This window comes from Pan troglodytes, chromosome X, assembly GCF_028858775.2.
Source record: "Pan troglodytes isolate AG18354 chromosome X, NHGRI_mPanTro3-v2.0_pri, whole genome shotgun sequence".
NCBI classification, from domain to species: domain Eukaryota; kingdom Metazoa; phylum Chordata; class Mammalia; order Primates; family Hominidae; genus Pan; species Pan troglodytes.
In genome coordinates this window covers 126089354-126101429 of record NC_072421.2, presented here as the reverse complement: position 1 = coordinate 126101429, position 12076 = coordinate 126089354, and the positions used below count along the sequence as shown (strand labels likewise).

Below are 12076 nucleotides of genomic sequence, written 5' to 3'. Positions count from 1 at the left end.
GGGAAATATAGGAGGGTGTACCTATAGCCTCAATAACCTCAGCCCACTGAATACATCAGAACTAGTTAACACAGACCCAAATGTCAAAAGCCCATCATTGGTTGTGATTATTTTAGTGTAGCTAGACTCTACTCTAACTAAACATATTATACAATGATTGAAACATCCCAAATAGGCATTCATACTGCTCAGAAGGATTTTTTAACATGTCAATTTCCCGCTATATTTTAAACTCCACAAGGGTAGGGCATACATATGTCTTTTTTCACTGTTAATTTCCCATGCCTTGAACAGTGCCTGGCATATCACAGGCACCCAATGAGTATTTGCTAAATAAACAAGTAAAAAGAATTGCTCCACCATAAGGAGTCTCCTAAGAATTAAGGAATATTTAAAACATATTATTTACAAACAGTTTTCATGAAGACAGATTTTGTGTAAAGAAAGACATACCTGCAATTGGATTTATCATTCGTTCAACATATCTAGCATTTTTTGGCTTTTACACTCTGTTCTAGGGAAGGAGACATAGTAGTCAACAAAACCAAGCCCCTTCTTTCATGCAATGGTGTAATATTTTTAGGGAAGACAGAAAAGAAAAATGTACACTATGAATTCACAAGCAGTTTTGTACTTCTTTCAATGAAATGGCATAGTTTATCCCATATTAACAGGATTTGAGCGTTGCGTGATATTCCTAGTAAATGAGTTTGTAGTGAGCCATCCATGTTCTTATCTAGTCCCCCTGATACGGTTTGGCTCTGTATTCCCACCAAAACCTCATCTTCTAGCTCCCATAATTTCCACATGTTGTGAGAGGGACCATGTGGGAGATGATTGAATCATGTGGGTGGGTCTTTCTCGTGCTGTTCTCGTAATAGTGAATGGGTCTCATGAGATCTGATGGTTTTAAAAATGGGAGTTTCCCTGCACGAGCTCTTTTGTTGCCTGCTGCCATCCACATAATAAGTGAGTTGCTCCTCCTTGTCTTCCACCATGATTGTGAGGCCTTCTCAGCTATGTGGAACTGTAAGTCTAATAAACCTCTTTCTTTTATAAATTACCCAGTCTCAGGTATGTCTTTATCAGCAGTGTGAAAATGGACTAATACAGTAACTTGGTACCAGTAGAGGGACTAATACACCCTCTTTCTATTAGATTCTGCCTGGGGGTGGTTTGTTGATAGAATAAAGGAGGAAAACCAGCATTTGTTGAATGAATTCTATGTTCCAAGCACTGTACTGGGCCGGCGTACCTTCCTTCCTTCCTTTCTTCTTTCCTTCCTTCCTTTTTCCCACTTCCCTTCCCTTTTCTTCCCTTCCCTTCCTCATCATCTATCTACCTAAAATGTATGCAGCATTTACAATTTAATGATAGTTACATGCATTATTTTCTATCATTATCCTTATTTTACACATAAAGAAACAGGCTCAGAGATGCATAGGAAGTGCTCAAGACCACACAGCTAGTAAATGGTGGAGACAGGAATTGAGAGCTTGCTTAGCTCCAGACCTCATTACACAAAAACTGTTATGCCACTGTGTCCGGCCCAGTTGACATTGAATACATGACCAAAACGTCTTTTTCTCTACATTTTAATAAGCTATGGTAAAAGACTCCTGAGCTGTCAATTTGAATTGGAATGCTAACAAGCCACTATCTAACATAATACTGCTATGGACAAAGGCCTAGTCTCCCTAAGCCTAATGTTTTGAGGAAGTTACTGATGTTGGAAACAGGAAGCACTGGGCTGTTGAAGCACAGTCTGCCAATGTGCTAACTAGTGTGTGAATCTGGAGGCTGTTTTACCAGGTTCCCTCAGAGTGCTATACCTTTCTGTGGACTCCCTTCCTCTGCCACAAACTTTACCTTTGCTTTTACTCACTGGCTTTCTGCATTTCACAATCTCATTAATTGCCTGGCCCAGGTCCCTTATGCAGTGCTGTGATTGGAGAAGCACTACAAGCTGTACCTGGTTATGAAGACGGGCTGGGACTAGAGTGTGGGAGACAATAAACTGCTTTTAATTAGCTGCAGCTGATTTCCCGTAACTGGGATGCAGTTCTGGAGTGCTGCAGCTCAGATTATTTGAATAACAGGCAGCATTGACTGAGAGCTCCCATCCCCTGATGGGAGTCTGTCTAGTTTGAGCTGAAGAAGCTGATGTGATTAAGTGTGGGGTTTTTGATTAGGTGGACTTTGACAAGGCTTATTTGATTGTGTCAGGCTGGAGTTTCTTGAGGAATTGCCTGTGTCTCAAAATTGAACCACAACTTGACATGTCTGGGAACTTGGGATTTCCAGGCTGTGAGGCTGAAGGAATTAATTTTAATTGGCTAAAAGTAAAGACTGAGGAATTCAGAATATCACACAAGCCCCTATTATCTCATTCAACCATTTGTTTTCCTATCATGGACCCTGATTTAAATGACATCCACAGGCTCTGGAGATCATTTTATAATCTTTGCACTGGGCCTGAGAGTTACAAATGTACCCCGCCAGATATGTTTCTTGGCCTCACACTGCAGGACTTATACCTGGGCCATGTTTCACTCAAGCAACCATAATAGAGCCTCTAGGCAGGTCATCTGCAACAAGGCAATGGAGGGAGTAGGGGAGGTTAGGAGTAGGCATGATGTATACCTCATGTGTAACTAATTATTTATTTTACTAAACACTGTAACATTATGTGCTTTCTGGATAGAGGAAATCTATGGGACCTGCCATAAAGATGGAGATCAGTTGTTCCTTAATCACTGTAAGGCTGTATCTTACTGGCAACTCAAAAGAATTCCTGGGCCACATCCTCTATGAAACTAAGGAGAGACTCTTAACATTGTGAGGGTTGTAGCTTATGTATGTACTTACTTCTTGTGTTTGGGGGTTGCTGACCATTTAGCTTTATATAAGAATGTGGTGAATGTTACATCAAAACATATATCAAAACATGACATTGAATACCTTGAATATATACAATTTATATTTGTCAATAAAAATTTGCTATACTCCAATAAAGCTGGGGAAAAATTTTGCCTGAACAATTCAGCTTGGACAATCCAGCTCAGTGGATTTTCCAGCAGGCCTCTGACAGGGCCCTTGGAATAGTTTGTAAAAGAGTGGTGCTCTCCGAGTTAAGAGAAATTGATCTCATGTTGTAGGCACCTCTGTGTTGAGCAATGAGTTATTAATGCCTACTTCAAAGCTCCTAAACAGACTCAGCTTTCCATAGAGCTAACTCCACAGTAGTTTCCATCACCAGTAGTGTCTTGCTAATGACATAGAACCTTGAACATGATTTTTAAAAAGAGCATGAATATCTATTGAATGAGAACTGTTTCTGAAGGGGGACCGATGTGATATCCAATCTTAATTCCCTGGGTGATTCTGTAGCAATTGTGTGCCAGATCTATGTGCTTGCCTCTCCTCTGCTACAAGTTTATAAAAGGCAAACATTTTAAGTAACACAAAAGCTGCAACGACCCATCCAGCCTAGGATTCTACCAGTAACGGTGTCAGCAAAGGATAGATTCTGAGGACACACGGCTACTTGTGTGATGTCCTCTTAGTGCCTCCTGAAAGTTGGGAGAAACAGACAGGCAGACACACACACTATTCCATGCTTCCCTTGCCAAAGCATCTTCCTTATAAATAAAAATTAAGAAAGATTAATTAGTTTGCTGCTATAGAGCATGTGGAAGATGGCTGTTCCCATGATGCATGTAGAGAGGGTGCTATAGGCCTACGATTCATTGCTCTGTCAGCAGTGTGAGATACACTGTATGAAAATGCCATATAAATGCAAATACAAATACAAACATCACATTTCCCTGTTGGCTAGTGATAAGGTGCTCATCCAGATGAGACATTAAGATTTAAATGCAGAAAAGTAATAGCTGGGAAGCGAAAAAATGCCACAATTACTCCTCAAACAAAGTTTCCTTTTTAAGAAAGCCATTAAAGTGCTTCCTGTACCCCTTCCCCCTCCAATGACAGTTATTTACACAGCCTAAATGGGTAGGCTATAGTAAAAAATGATGCATTTGTGATTAATTCAATTAGGAAGAGGACAAATTTTGATGTCCAAAGGAAGGTGTCTTCCCTGGAGTTAAGTAGCTCCTGACCAAGTTGCCTCTGATATGGACTTTAGTTATTGATTTAATAATGATTTTGGATCCTGACTTCATATAATCCCTTACATTCCTCAAGTGCTTTAGATGGAAGGGAAAAAGCAACAGAGTAGCCCTGTGAAGGCTTAGCCAACTGCCTGGCACTTCCTTCCTAAGAAAGAGGAGTGTGCAGAGAGCCATTTTCTCAGTTGTGCTTCCTGATTGTGTTTCAGCCTGATGGCTTACTATTGATATAAGAAATCCCTTAAAATGAATGTGAAAAGAGAATGAATAATGGAACCATTGAATTTTAAAGCTGAAATGGGCCTCAGAAGATTTTCACATTGTTCCAGAACTGAAAATTTAGCCAGACTATGAGCAGTGAAGCTTTTCAATCCAATCAGTATTCTTGTATAAGAACATAAAAATTCTCACTTGGGTTTCAACCAGTCTAAAATTACAAAAACTGGGACCCAAAACCAAAGGATATTTTGCAGGTAGATCTGTTTGTCCTTCCTGACATCATCCACAAGGTTTAAGGACCTCCTAAACAACCTGTTTCCCTTTATAACCCATCTGAGAGCTGACGCTCTGAATTATTGAAACTCTTCTTGAACCAGTTTGCATTATCCACCTGCCTCCTAGATTGGAAAACTGTCTATTCTAACTCCAGTTTATTGGTCCCTAGGCTATCTTCCTCAAGTTTCAAGTTTGGAATGTGGTAAGGAAGCTCGGATTTAAACTTCTGGGAATATTTGTATCTTTTCCTTCTGACTAATGAGCAGGAATGAATAGCAATAATATCCATTCAGACTATCTCAGGGTGTCACTTCTCTCTGCTTAACACTTAGGATAAATAGCTTCTCGTTGTCTATTGTATCTAAGTAGTATGGGCCAACTTGACATAGGGGATCTGCCATTAACTTAATCATTGATCATCTATATCAGAAGTAAGCACACTATCTATGGCACATGGTCTGGTTGCCTTGTTTGGTACAGTTATATTGAACACAGTGTGCTCATTTGTTTATATTTACCATCTATAGCTGCTTTCACACTATAAGAGCATAATTGAGTGGTTGCAATGGAGATTGTGGCTCACAGAGCCAAAAATATTTACTATCTGGCCCTTTACAGAAAAAGGTTGATGACATCTGGTCTATAACACTGGTTTTTTGAGCTATATAATGCAACCACAGAAGAAGCATTTTCAGAATACAGATTGCTAGGCCCTATCTTGGTCCTATTAAATAAGAACACTTGGGGGTGGTCCTTGGGCTTGGTGTTATGAAAAAAAAGGTACGGGATGGATGATACTAATATACCTTCATTAGGAAGCACTGTTCTCTAGGGACATTTTGACTTAGAACCATAGCTTATGGGTACAATTTGAGTCACATTAAAAATAGCAACACATTTAACTAATTCTTCCCTAATTGCTGACCTAGGATCTACATATCCCCTCCAAAGTCACATCTAAGTTATTGTTGGGAGTTCTCAGGGGTTTTTAATGTTTATTCTTGAATTAGTTTGCCATTGCTAATTACTACTTGCCACCCATTATCAATAAATATGCAGTATGTATCCTCATGCCCATCAAGTACCATCTCTTCCACTGGACATCTACCAGGTATGGCCTTATCTGCCAGGCACCACTGTCTTCTGCAAAAACTGATAAACCAGAGCCCTCAAAATGTCAAATCTACACTGCTTTTCATTGGCAAGTAGGAACAGATTCTTCCTGTCCCCTTTGTATTCCCCTGTATTAGAGGTATATTCCCCTGTATTAGAGGTATATCCACATATTGATACTTATGCCCAGGATCTTACAGTGATCTTACCAAAACATTTTAGTTTTTACATGTTCTCTGTAAGCCTCAAATGTGAATTCAATATGGACTGGGGAAGGACACAAATCCTTTGTACTTAGATTCATCCATTCTTTGTTTTCAATTTAAGTTTGTTGTGTCTGGTTACTCCTTAGCTTAGGAAAAATTATCTCCTAGACGGTTTCTCAGACCCTCAAGTAAGTAGGTCTACTCCACCAGTTCCCCAGGCATGACAAAGTGAAAGTCAGAATCCCATTTTAGGTTCATACTATAAAACTATTTGCTCCCCTGGCCTCTAGCTCTTACCTCACAACCCTCGGAAGACTTCTTGGCAAACATTTCAAATTTATAATCAGCACTAAGTTGAAAGACATAGAATGTTTAAGTGTATATTTCTTCCCATCAGGATGTGGGTCACAAAGTCCTGAGGGAAAGAATTACTTCGGTAGATATTCTTTTTTCTTTAAATGGACAAATACAACAAAATAAACTATATGTTGAGAGATATTGCTTAAGTTGAAAGTGTCTAGAGAGGGCTAATAAGGACATTTAACAGTTTTTTTTTTAAAAAAAAAAACATTTTAATTGAGGGAATGTGGATATTTAACCTCAAGAAAAGGAGACAAAAGGAAGATATAATAGATGTCTTCAAATATTTAAAAGGATGCTGATAGAAAGATGTAACTTACTTTTATATCTGAGTTGGACAGAACTAGAACTAATGAATGAAAACCAGAATGAAATAGAGTTCAATTTAATCTAAAAAAATGACTGTATGACATTACAACAGATGATTGTAAGAATCAGTAAGTTCACCTTTACTGTACATATCCTAGTTAAAAACCAGGATGGCCAACTTTCCAGGATATAGTACATGTGATTCCTGTACTAGATGAAAGATTTACCATCTTCAGTAGGTTTCAAACTGAGCTTTGAGAGGCCCTAAGGTGTTCCACACAAAAGCATCAGAAGCAGCTAGCTAGATAAGGAGTGGGGAAGGTAGGTCAAAAAGATAAAAGTAAGTTTACAATAAATCTGAGAAGGCAAAATAATACTGTAATGTCATTCTTGACCACCATCGCATCTTTAGTCCTCAGGACACCACCTGGCACATACTAGGTGCTTGATAATTAGTGAACAATTAAGCAAAGGAATGAATGAGGGGAAATATATCATTACCAATAACAATAAGAGCAAAGTAATAGAATACAAGAAAGATAAAGGAATGCAAGCATTGTGTGTGTGTGTGTGTGTGTGTGTGTGTGTGTGTGTGGTGTGAGGGTGGGGTTATAGGGGGCAGGGGCGGAAGAGCAGTGAATCTATCACTGAAGATTCCTGGGGTAGGGAAAAGTGACTTTTGAGGTGAGTTTGAGTTTTGAAGGGGGTGAAAAATATAGGATGGCAGAAGGTGAAGTAAGAGAAGGCAGAATAATAATCTAAGTTTCCTAAGGGCAGGTACCTTATCTGTTTTGTTTACACCCACATGTTCAGTACATGGCACAGTTTATTGCATGCAGTAGTGCAACATAATTTGTTAAATCAATACATGTATGCATATGTGGTAAAGGAAATGAATAATGTACAGAGCATAATAGGTTGATCTTATAATTTCAACGTCGGAAGGTACAAATAGTTCGAACTTGTTTCCTTCAAACTTACATCTTCAAATAATATTCTAGAATTTCCTTCTTCTGGATAAACATCTCTAGTGTCTCCAGCCATTCTTTATGTCATATTTTGTTTATGCCACTTGCTAGCTGTGTGTCCTTGGTTAGGTTCCAAACCACTGCAAGTTTCTGTTTTCTTACCTGTGAAATATAGATTGTAAAAATGATATCTTATACAGCTGTTATGAGGATTCAACAAGATAATCTGTGTAAAGTGTTGGCATGTGATAAATGATCTTTTCTCTCTTAAAAGTCCAACATAGTACAGTAGAATCGTCAAGACATTGGTCCAAATTTTGGCACCACCTCTTATTTACTGTTTGAACTTAGACGTGTTACTGAATACCTCTGAGCCTCAGAGAGTAGCCATGCTCTTTTTGTGAGTACTAAGTGAGCTAATACATGTAAAGCATTAGGCATATTACATGATAAGTGCTTAATAAGTAGTAATTATTATCATTATGATTATCTGGCAAGATCTCAATTGCTTCTGTCCTGATCCCCCTCTTCTGAACACTTTCCCAGTTGGTGCACATCCTTATAAAGGAGTGGTGGCCAGAAGTCAATACAATACCTCAAGTATAGTTTGACCAGAGGATAATGAACCAGCTTTATTATCTTCCTTAAATACCATACATTTAATACCGTATTTTAGATTGCATTAGCTTTTCTTGGTAGCCCATGATCAATGTTGACTCATATTGAGCTTAATGGGAGGAGTGTCATACAGGGTGATAAGTCATACCTTCTTTTGTTTTTGTACATGTGGTTATTTATTTATTTATTTATTTATTTAGAGTCAGAGTATCACTCTGTCACCCAGGCTGGAGTGCAGTGGCACAGTGGCTCAATCTCGGCTCACTGCAACCTCCACCTCCCGGGTTCAAGCAATTCCCCTGCCTCAGCCTCCTGAGTAGCTGGGATTACAGGCACCCGCCACCACGCCCGGCTAATTTTTTAGTAGAGACGGGGTTTCACCGTATTAGCCAGGATGGTCTCGATCTCCTGACCTTGTGATCTGCCTGCTTTGGTCTCCCAAAGTGCTGGGATTACAGGTGTGAGCCACCGCACCCAGCCACGTGGTTTCTTAGATATACATTCAAGATTTCTTTGGGAGATGGGTCTCCTCTATTTACTTCCTAGCTATGGACAAGCCAGTTAACTCTAGAAAATTCAGCTTCCTAGTTGTAGAATGGGTGCAGTAAGTTACCCACAGCAAGTTGTCTAGAGGGTTGATACATTTAAAGAATCCTTAGAGATTTCCTATAGGATGTGAGGTAAGTCTCCTACATGAAGTAGTAATGTTTCTTCCAGAATAGTTAGTTGTGTTTCATTGCTTTCTCTAAATATACATTGGAACAATTCTGATGTTTCCAAAGGACATTATTTATTCAACATGCCGTTAGGCTTGCCCTGGCTGGTTGTACTGATAACACTTGATCTTGCACCCTGAAAAATGCATTAGTAAGAGGTCAATGAAACTCATGACAATGGCAATAAAAAGTCGAGCTTCCAATTGAAAATATTTTAATAAAATAGTGGGCAATAGTAAATTATTTCCATCCTCATGTGTGCCTGTATAAGTAGTGAAGTGTGAACAATAATAAACATATCATAGAGTTTAACAACATGGATTCTGAAGTCAGACCACTTGGATTTAAATTCCAGCTCTACCATATATTAGCTGTGTCACCTTAGGTGGATTACTTCTTTGTGCTTCAGTTTACTTATCCATAAAATTGGTATAAAAACAGTACCTACCTCATAGAGTTATTATGAGGATTAAATGAGTTTAATCACTTAGAATGATGCCTGGCTGGCAGTAAGTGCTAAGTGTTAGCTATAATTCTTATTCTAGTATTACTATAATTCTAGCTATAATTCCAATACTACTCTCCTGCTGTGTTTTACGGATACATTAATGAATATGAGGTCCCTAATTCACATTCCAACCCATTTAGAAAACCTGTTGGCTCTATCTTTAAAATATATCCAGAATTACCTACTTCTCTTTAGTTCCACTTCTACTATACTGGTGCAAATGACTATTGTCCCTTTTCTTGATTATTGAAATAGCCTTGAAATAATTCCTACATTCACCTTTTCTCCTACTCCAACTGTTCTTAAAACAACAACCAGAGAGTCTGCTTGTCAAACCTTGGTTGGATCATGACTTTCCAGTGTTGAACACACACTAATGACTTTCATTTCAGAGTAAACCCTGAAGTCCTTACATGGCCTAAAATGATCTTCATGATCAAGCCCCCATAACCTCTTTTACCTCCCCTCCTTAGTGTCTCTCTTAATCTTTCCACTCCAGTTATATTGGTATTCTTGCTTTTTCGCAAATACATCAGGCACACTTGTCAGGGCCTTTGCATATGCTGTTTTCTCAGCCTGGAAACTCTTCCTCCCGATATCCACATGGTTCACTCTCTCATCTCCTTCAGGTCTTTGCTCAAATCTCATTTTTTCAGTGAAGCCTTTCCTGACCTTATTTTTAAAACTGCACCCCCTCCAAATCAGCATCCCACTCTCCTGCCCCTGTGAATTTTTTCTATGTAGCATTGAATATCATCAGCTAAAACAAGTGATTTAATTTATTTGAATATAGCTGCCTCCATCCTTCCTCATTAGAATATAAGTTCTTTGAGGTCAGGTACTTTGTTTTGTCCAGTGATATAGTAGATCAGAGCTTGGCCATGTAGGTACTCAGTAAGTGCTTATTGAATGAATGGTGTTTAAGCTATTTTCTGGATGTTGCCTGAAAGCATGTCGTAGTACTTAGAACTATTAGATACTGAACATCTTAGACCTCAATATTTTCAGTAATGATACTTACTTTTTTCTATTTTCAGAAGAAAACGTTTTATCAGTCATAGTTAATGGAAGACGATCTGAATATCTCATCAAAATCTAGAGCGTGAATTAAAGGAAGAGTAGCTTGGATGCCCTAGTGGCAGTATATCAGGTTAGAGGAGTTAGAAATCCTAAAATAATAGAATTCTTAAATTGAAAAAAGCCTGGAATATTTTAGAGAACACATTTAGTTATATAAGACATGGGCAAATTAAGATGCAAAAGTTCCTATGTTTTGTTAGCAGCACATTGAACTTCAGATTCTTATGTAGACATCAAGTTCCATGCCATTTTTACTGTATGCGATCTTTATCTAAGTAGGGGCCAGTGTACCATCTGGTTAAGTACATTCAACATACAGAAATAAAACAACTTGAGACCAGCCTGAAAACTAAATGTAGTGAAGGCAAAATAACTTTATAAAATCTGGATCCTTAAAGGAGAGGAAGAATTCTGGTCAGAATGGGTATGGGTTAATATGGAATGCTTCTTTAAAACAATGCATTTTGATGGATTTTTGAAAGAGGTAAAAGGCTTGAACTAAAAGAGAAAATAGTTTATATTTTGGATAAGGAAAAGAAATAGACTTCTCAAGATCTTAGAGCAGGAATTAATGAGTTATATTTTATGGTTTTTTTTCCCCGTAAGAGTCAAGGTTACTGCAAAAATAACCTTGGCTACAGCAAAATGACCAGTTCTTTGCAAAATGAGGCTTATTTCACTAAAAACAAGTTATTCTCCTTAGACTCACCAGGCTCATAGTTGAATGCCAAATAATCAATGCAAGAATTGCTGTTTGTTAAGCAATCTTCAAATGGCTATGTGAAAGCAAGGTTAGTGGTTTGCGGGTGCTGAGAGAGGTCAGGAATTGGCTGGGTTGTTTTGTATTTGTGGTGGTATAGTCTGTGCAAGTAGATGCTAAAAGGGGAAAGGGCTTAAGATATTAGGAAGTGAGGGCTAATTTCTGGAAGAAACAGAAAAAGAAGCAATAAAGACATTTGAGCATCATTCTCTACCTCATTCACATTTTGCTTTCTACCTGGTCGTGATAGAGATGCAATTAATATTTTTGTCTTTAAATCCATATGCCAGACAACTCGTTACTTATTAGATGTGTGACATTGAGTGAGGTGCTTAACATCTCTGAGCCTGTGTCCTTATCTCTAAAACAGGTGATAACTCTAGCCACCTCTTAAATTGACTGTGGTGACTAAATTAGATGGTGCATGTAAAGCATCTAATATACTGCCTGGTACATAGTAGTCAGTCAGCCATGTGTATCCTTTGGTTTATATTACAAGGCTTCATATTTGTATTATACTTTGCCAAATGTAATGCACAATAATATAAATTCTTATGTGCTCCTTGCATATACCTGGTGAGGTAAATGCCATTTTTATGATGATTGTTATTGTCAGTAATTTTATTTTTAAAAAGGGCTATGTGCTTGTAATTATAACTACTTAAAAGCAATTTCTGCCTGGGCGCAGTGGCTAATGCCTGTAGTCCCAACGCTTTGGGAAGCTGAGGTGGGTGGATCATTTGAGGCCAGGAGTTTGAGACCAGACACCAGACTGGCCAACATGGTGAAACCCTATCCCTACTAAAAATACAA

At 38.4% G+C, this 12076-nt stretch overlaps 1 pseudogene; it reads right to left on the bottom strand.

Moving 5' to 3' along the window:
• Positions 1 to 12076, bottom strand: part of LOC473773 (keratin, type I cytoskeletal 18-like) — a 94868-nt pseudogene that overhangs the window by 80674 nt on the left and 2118 nt on the right.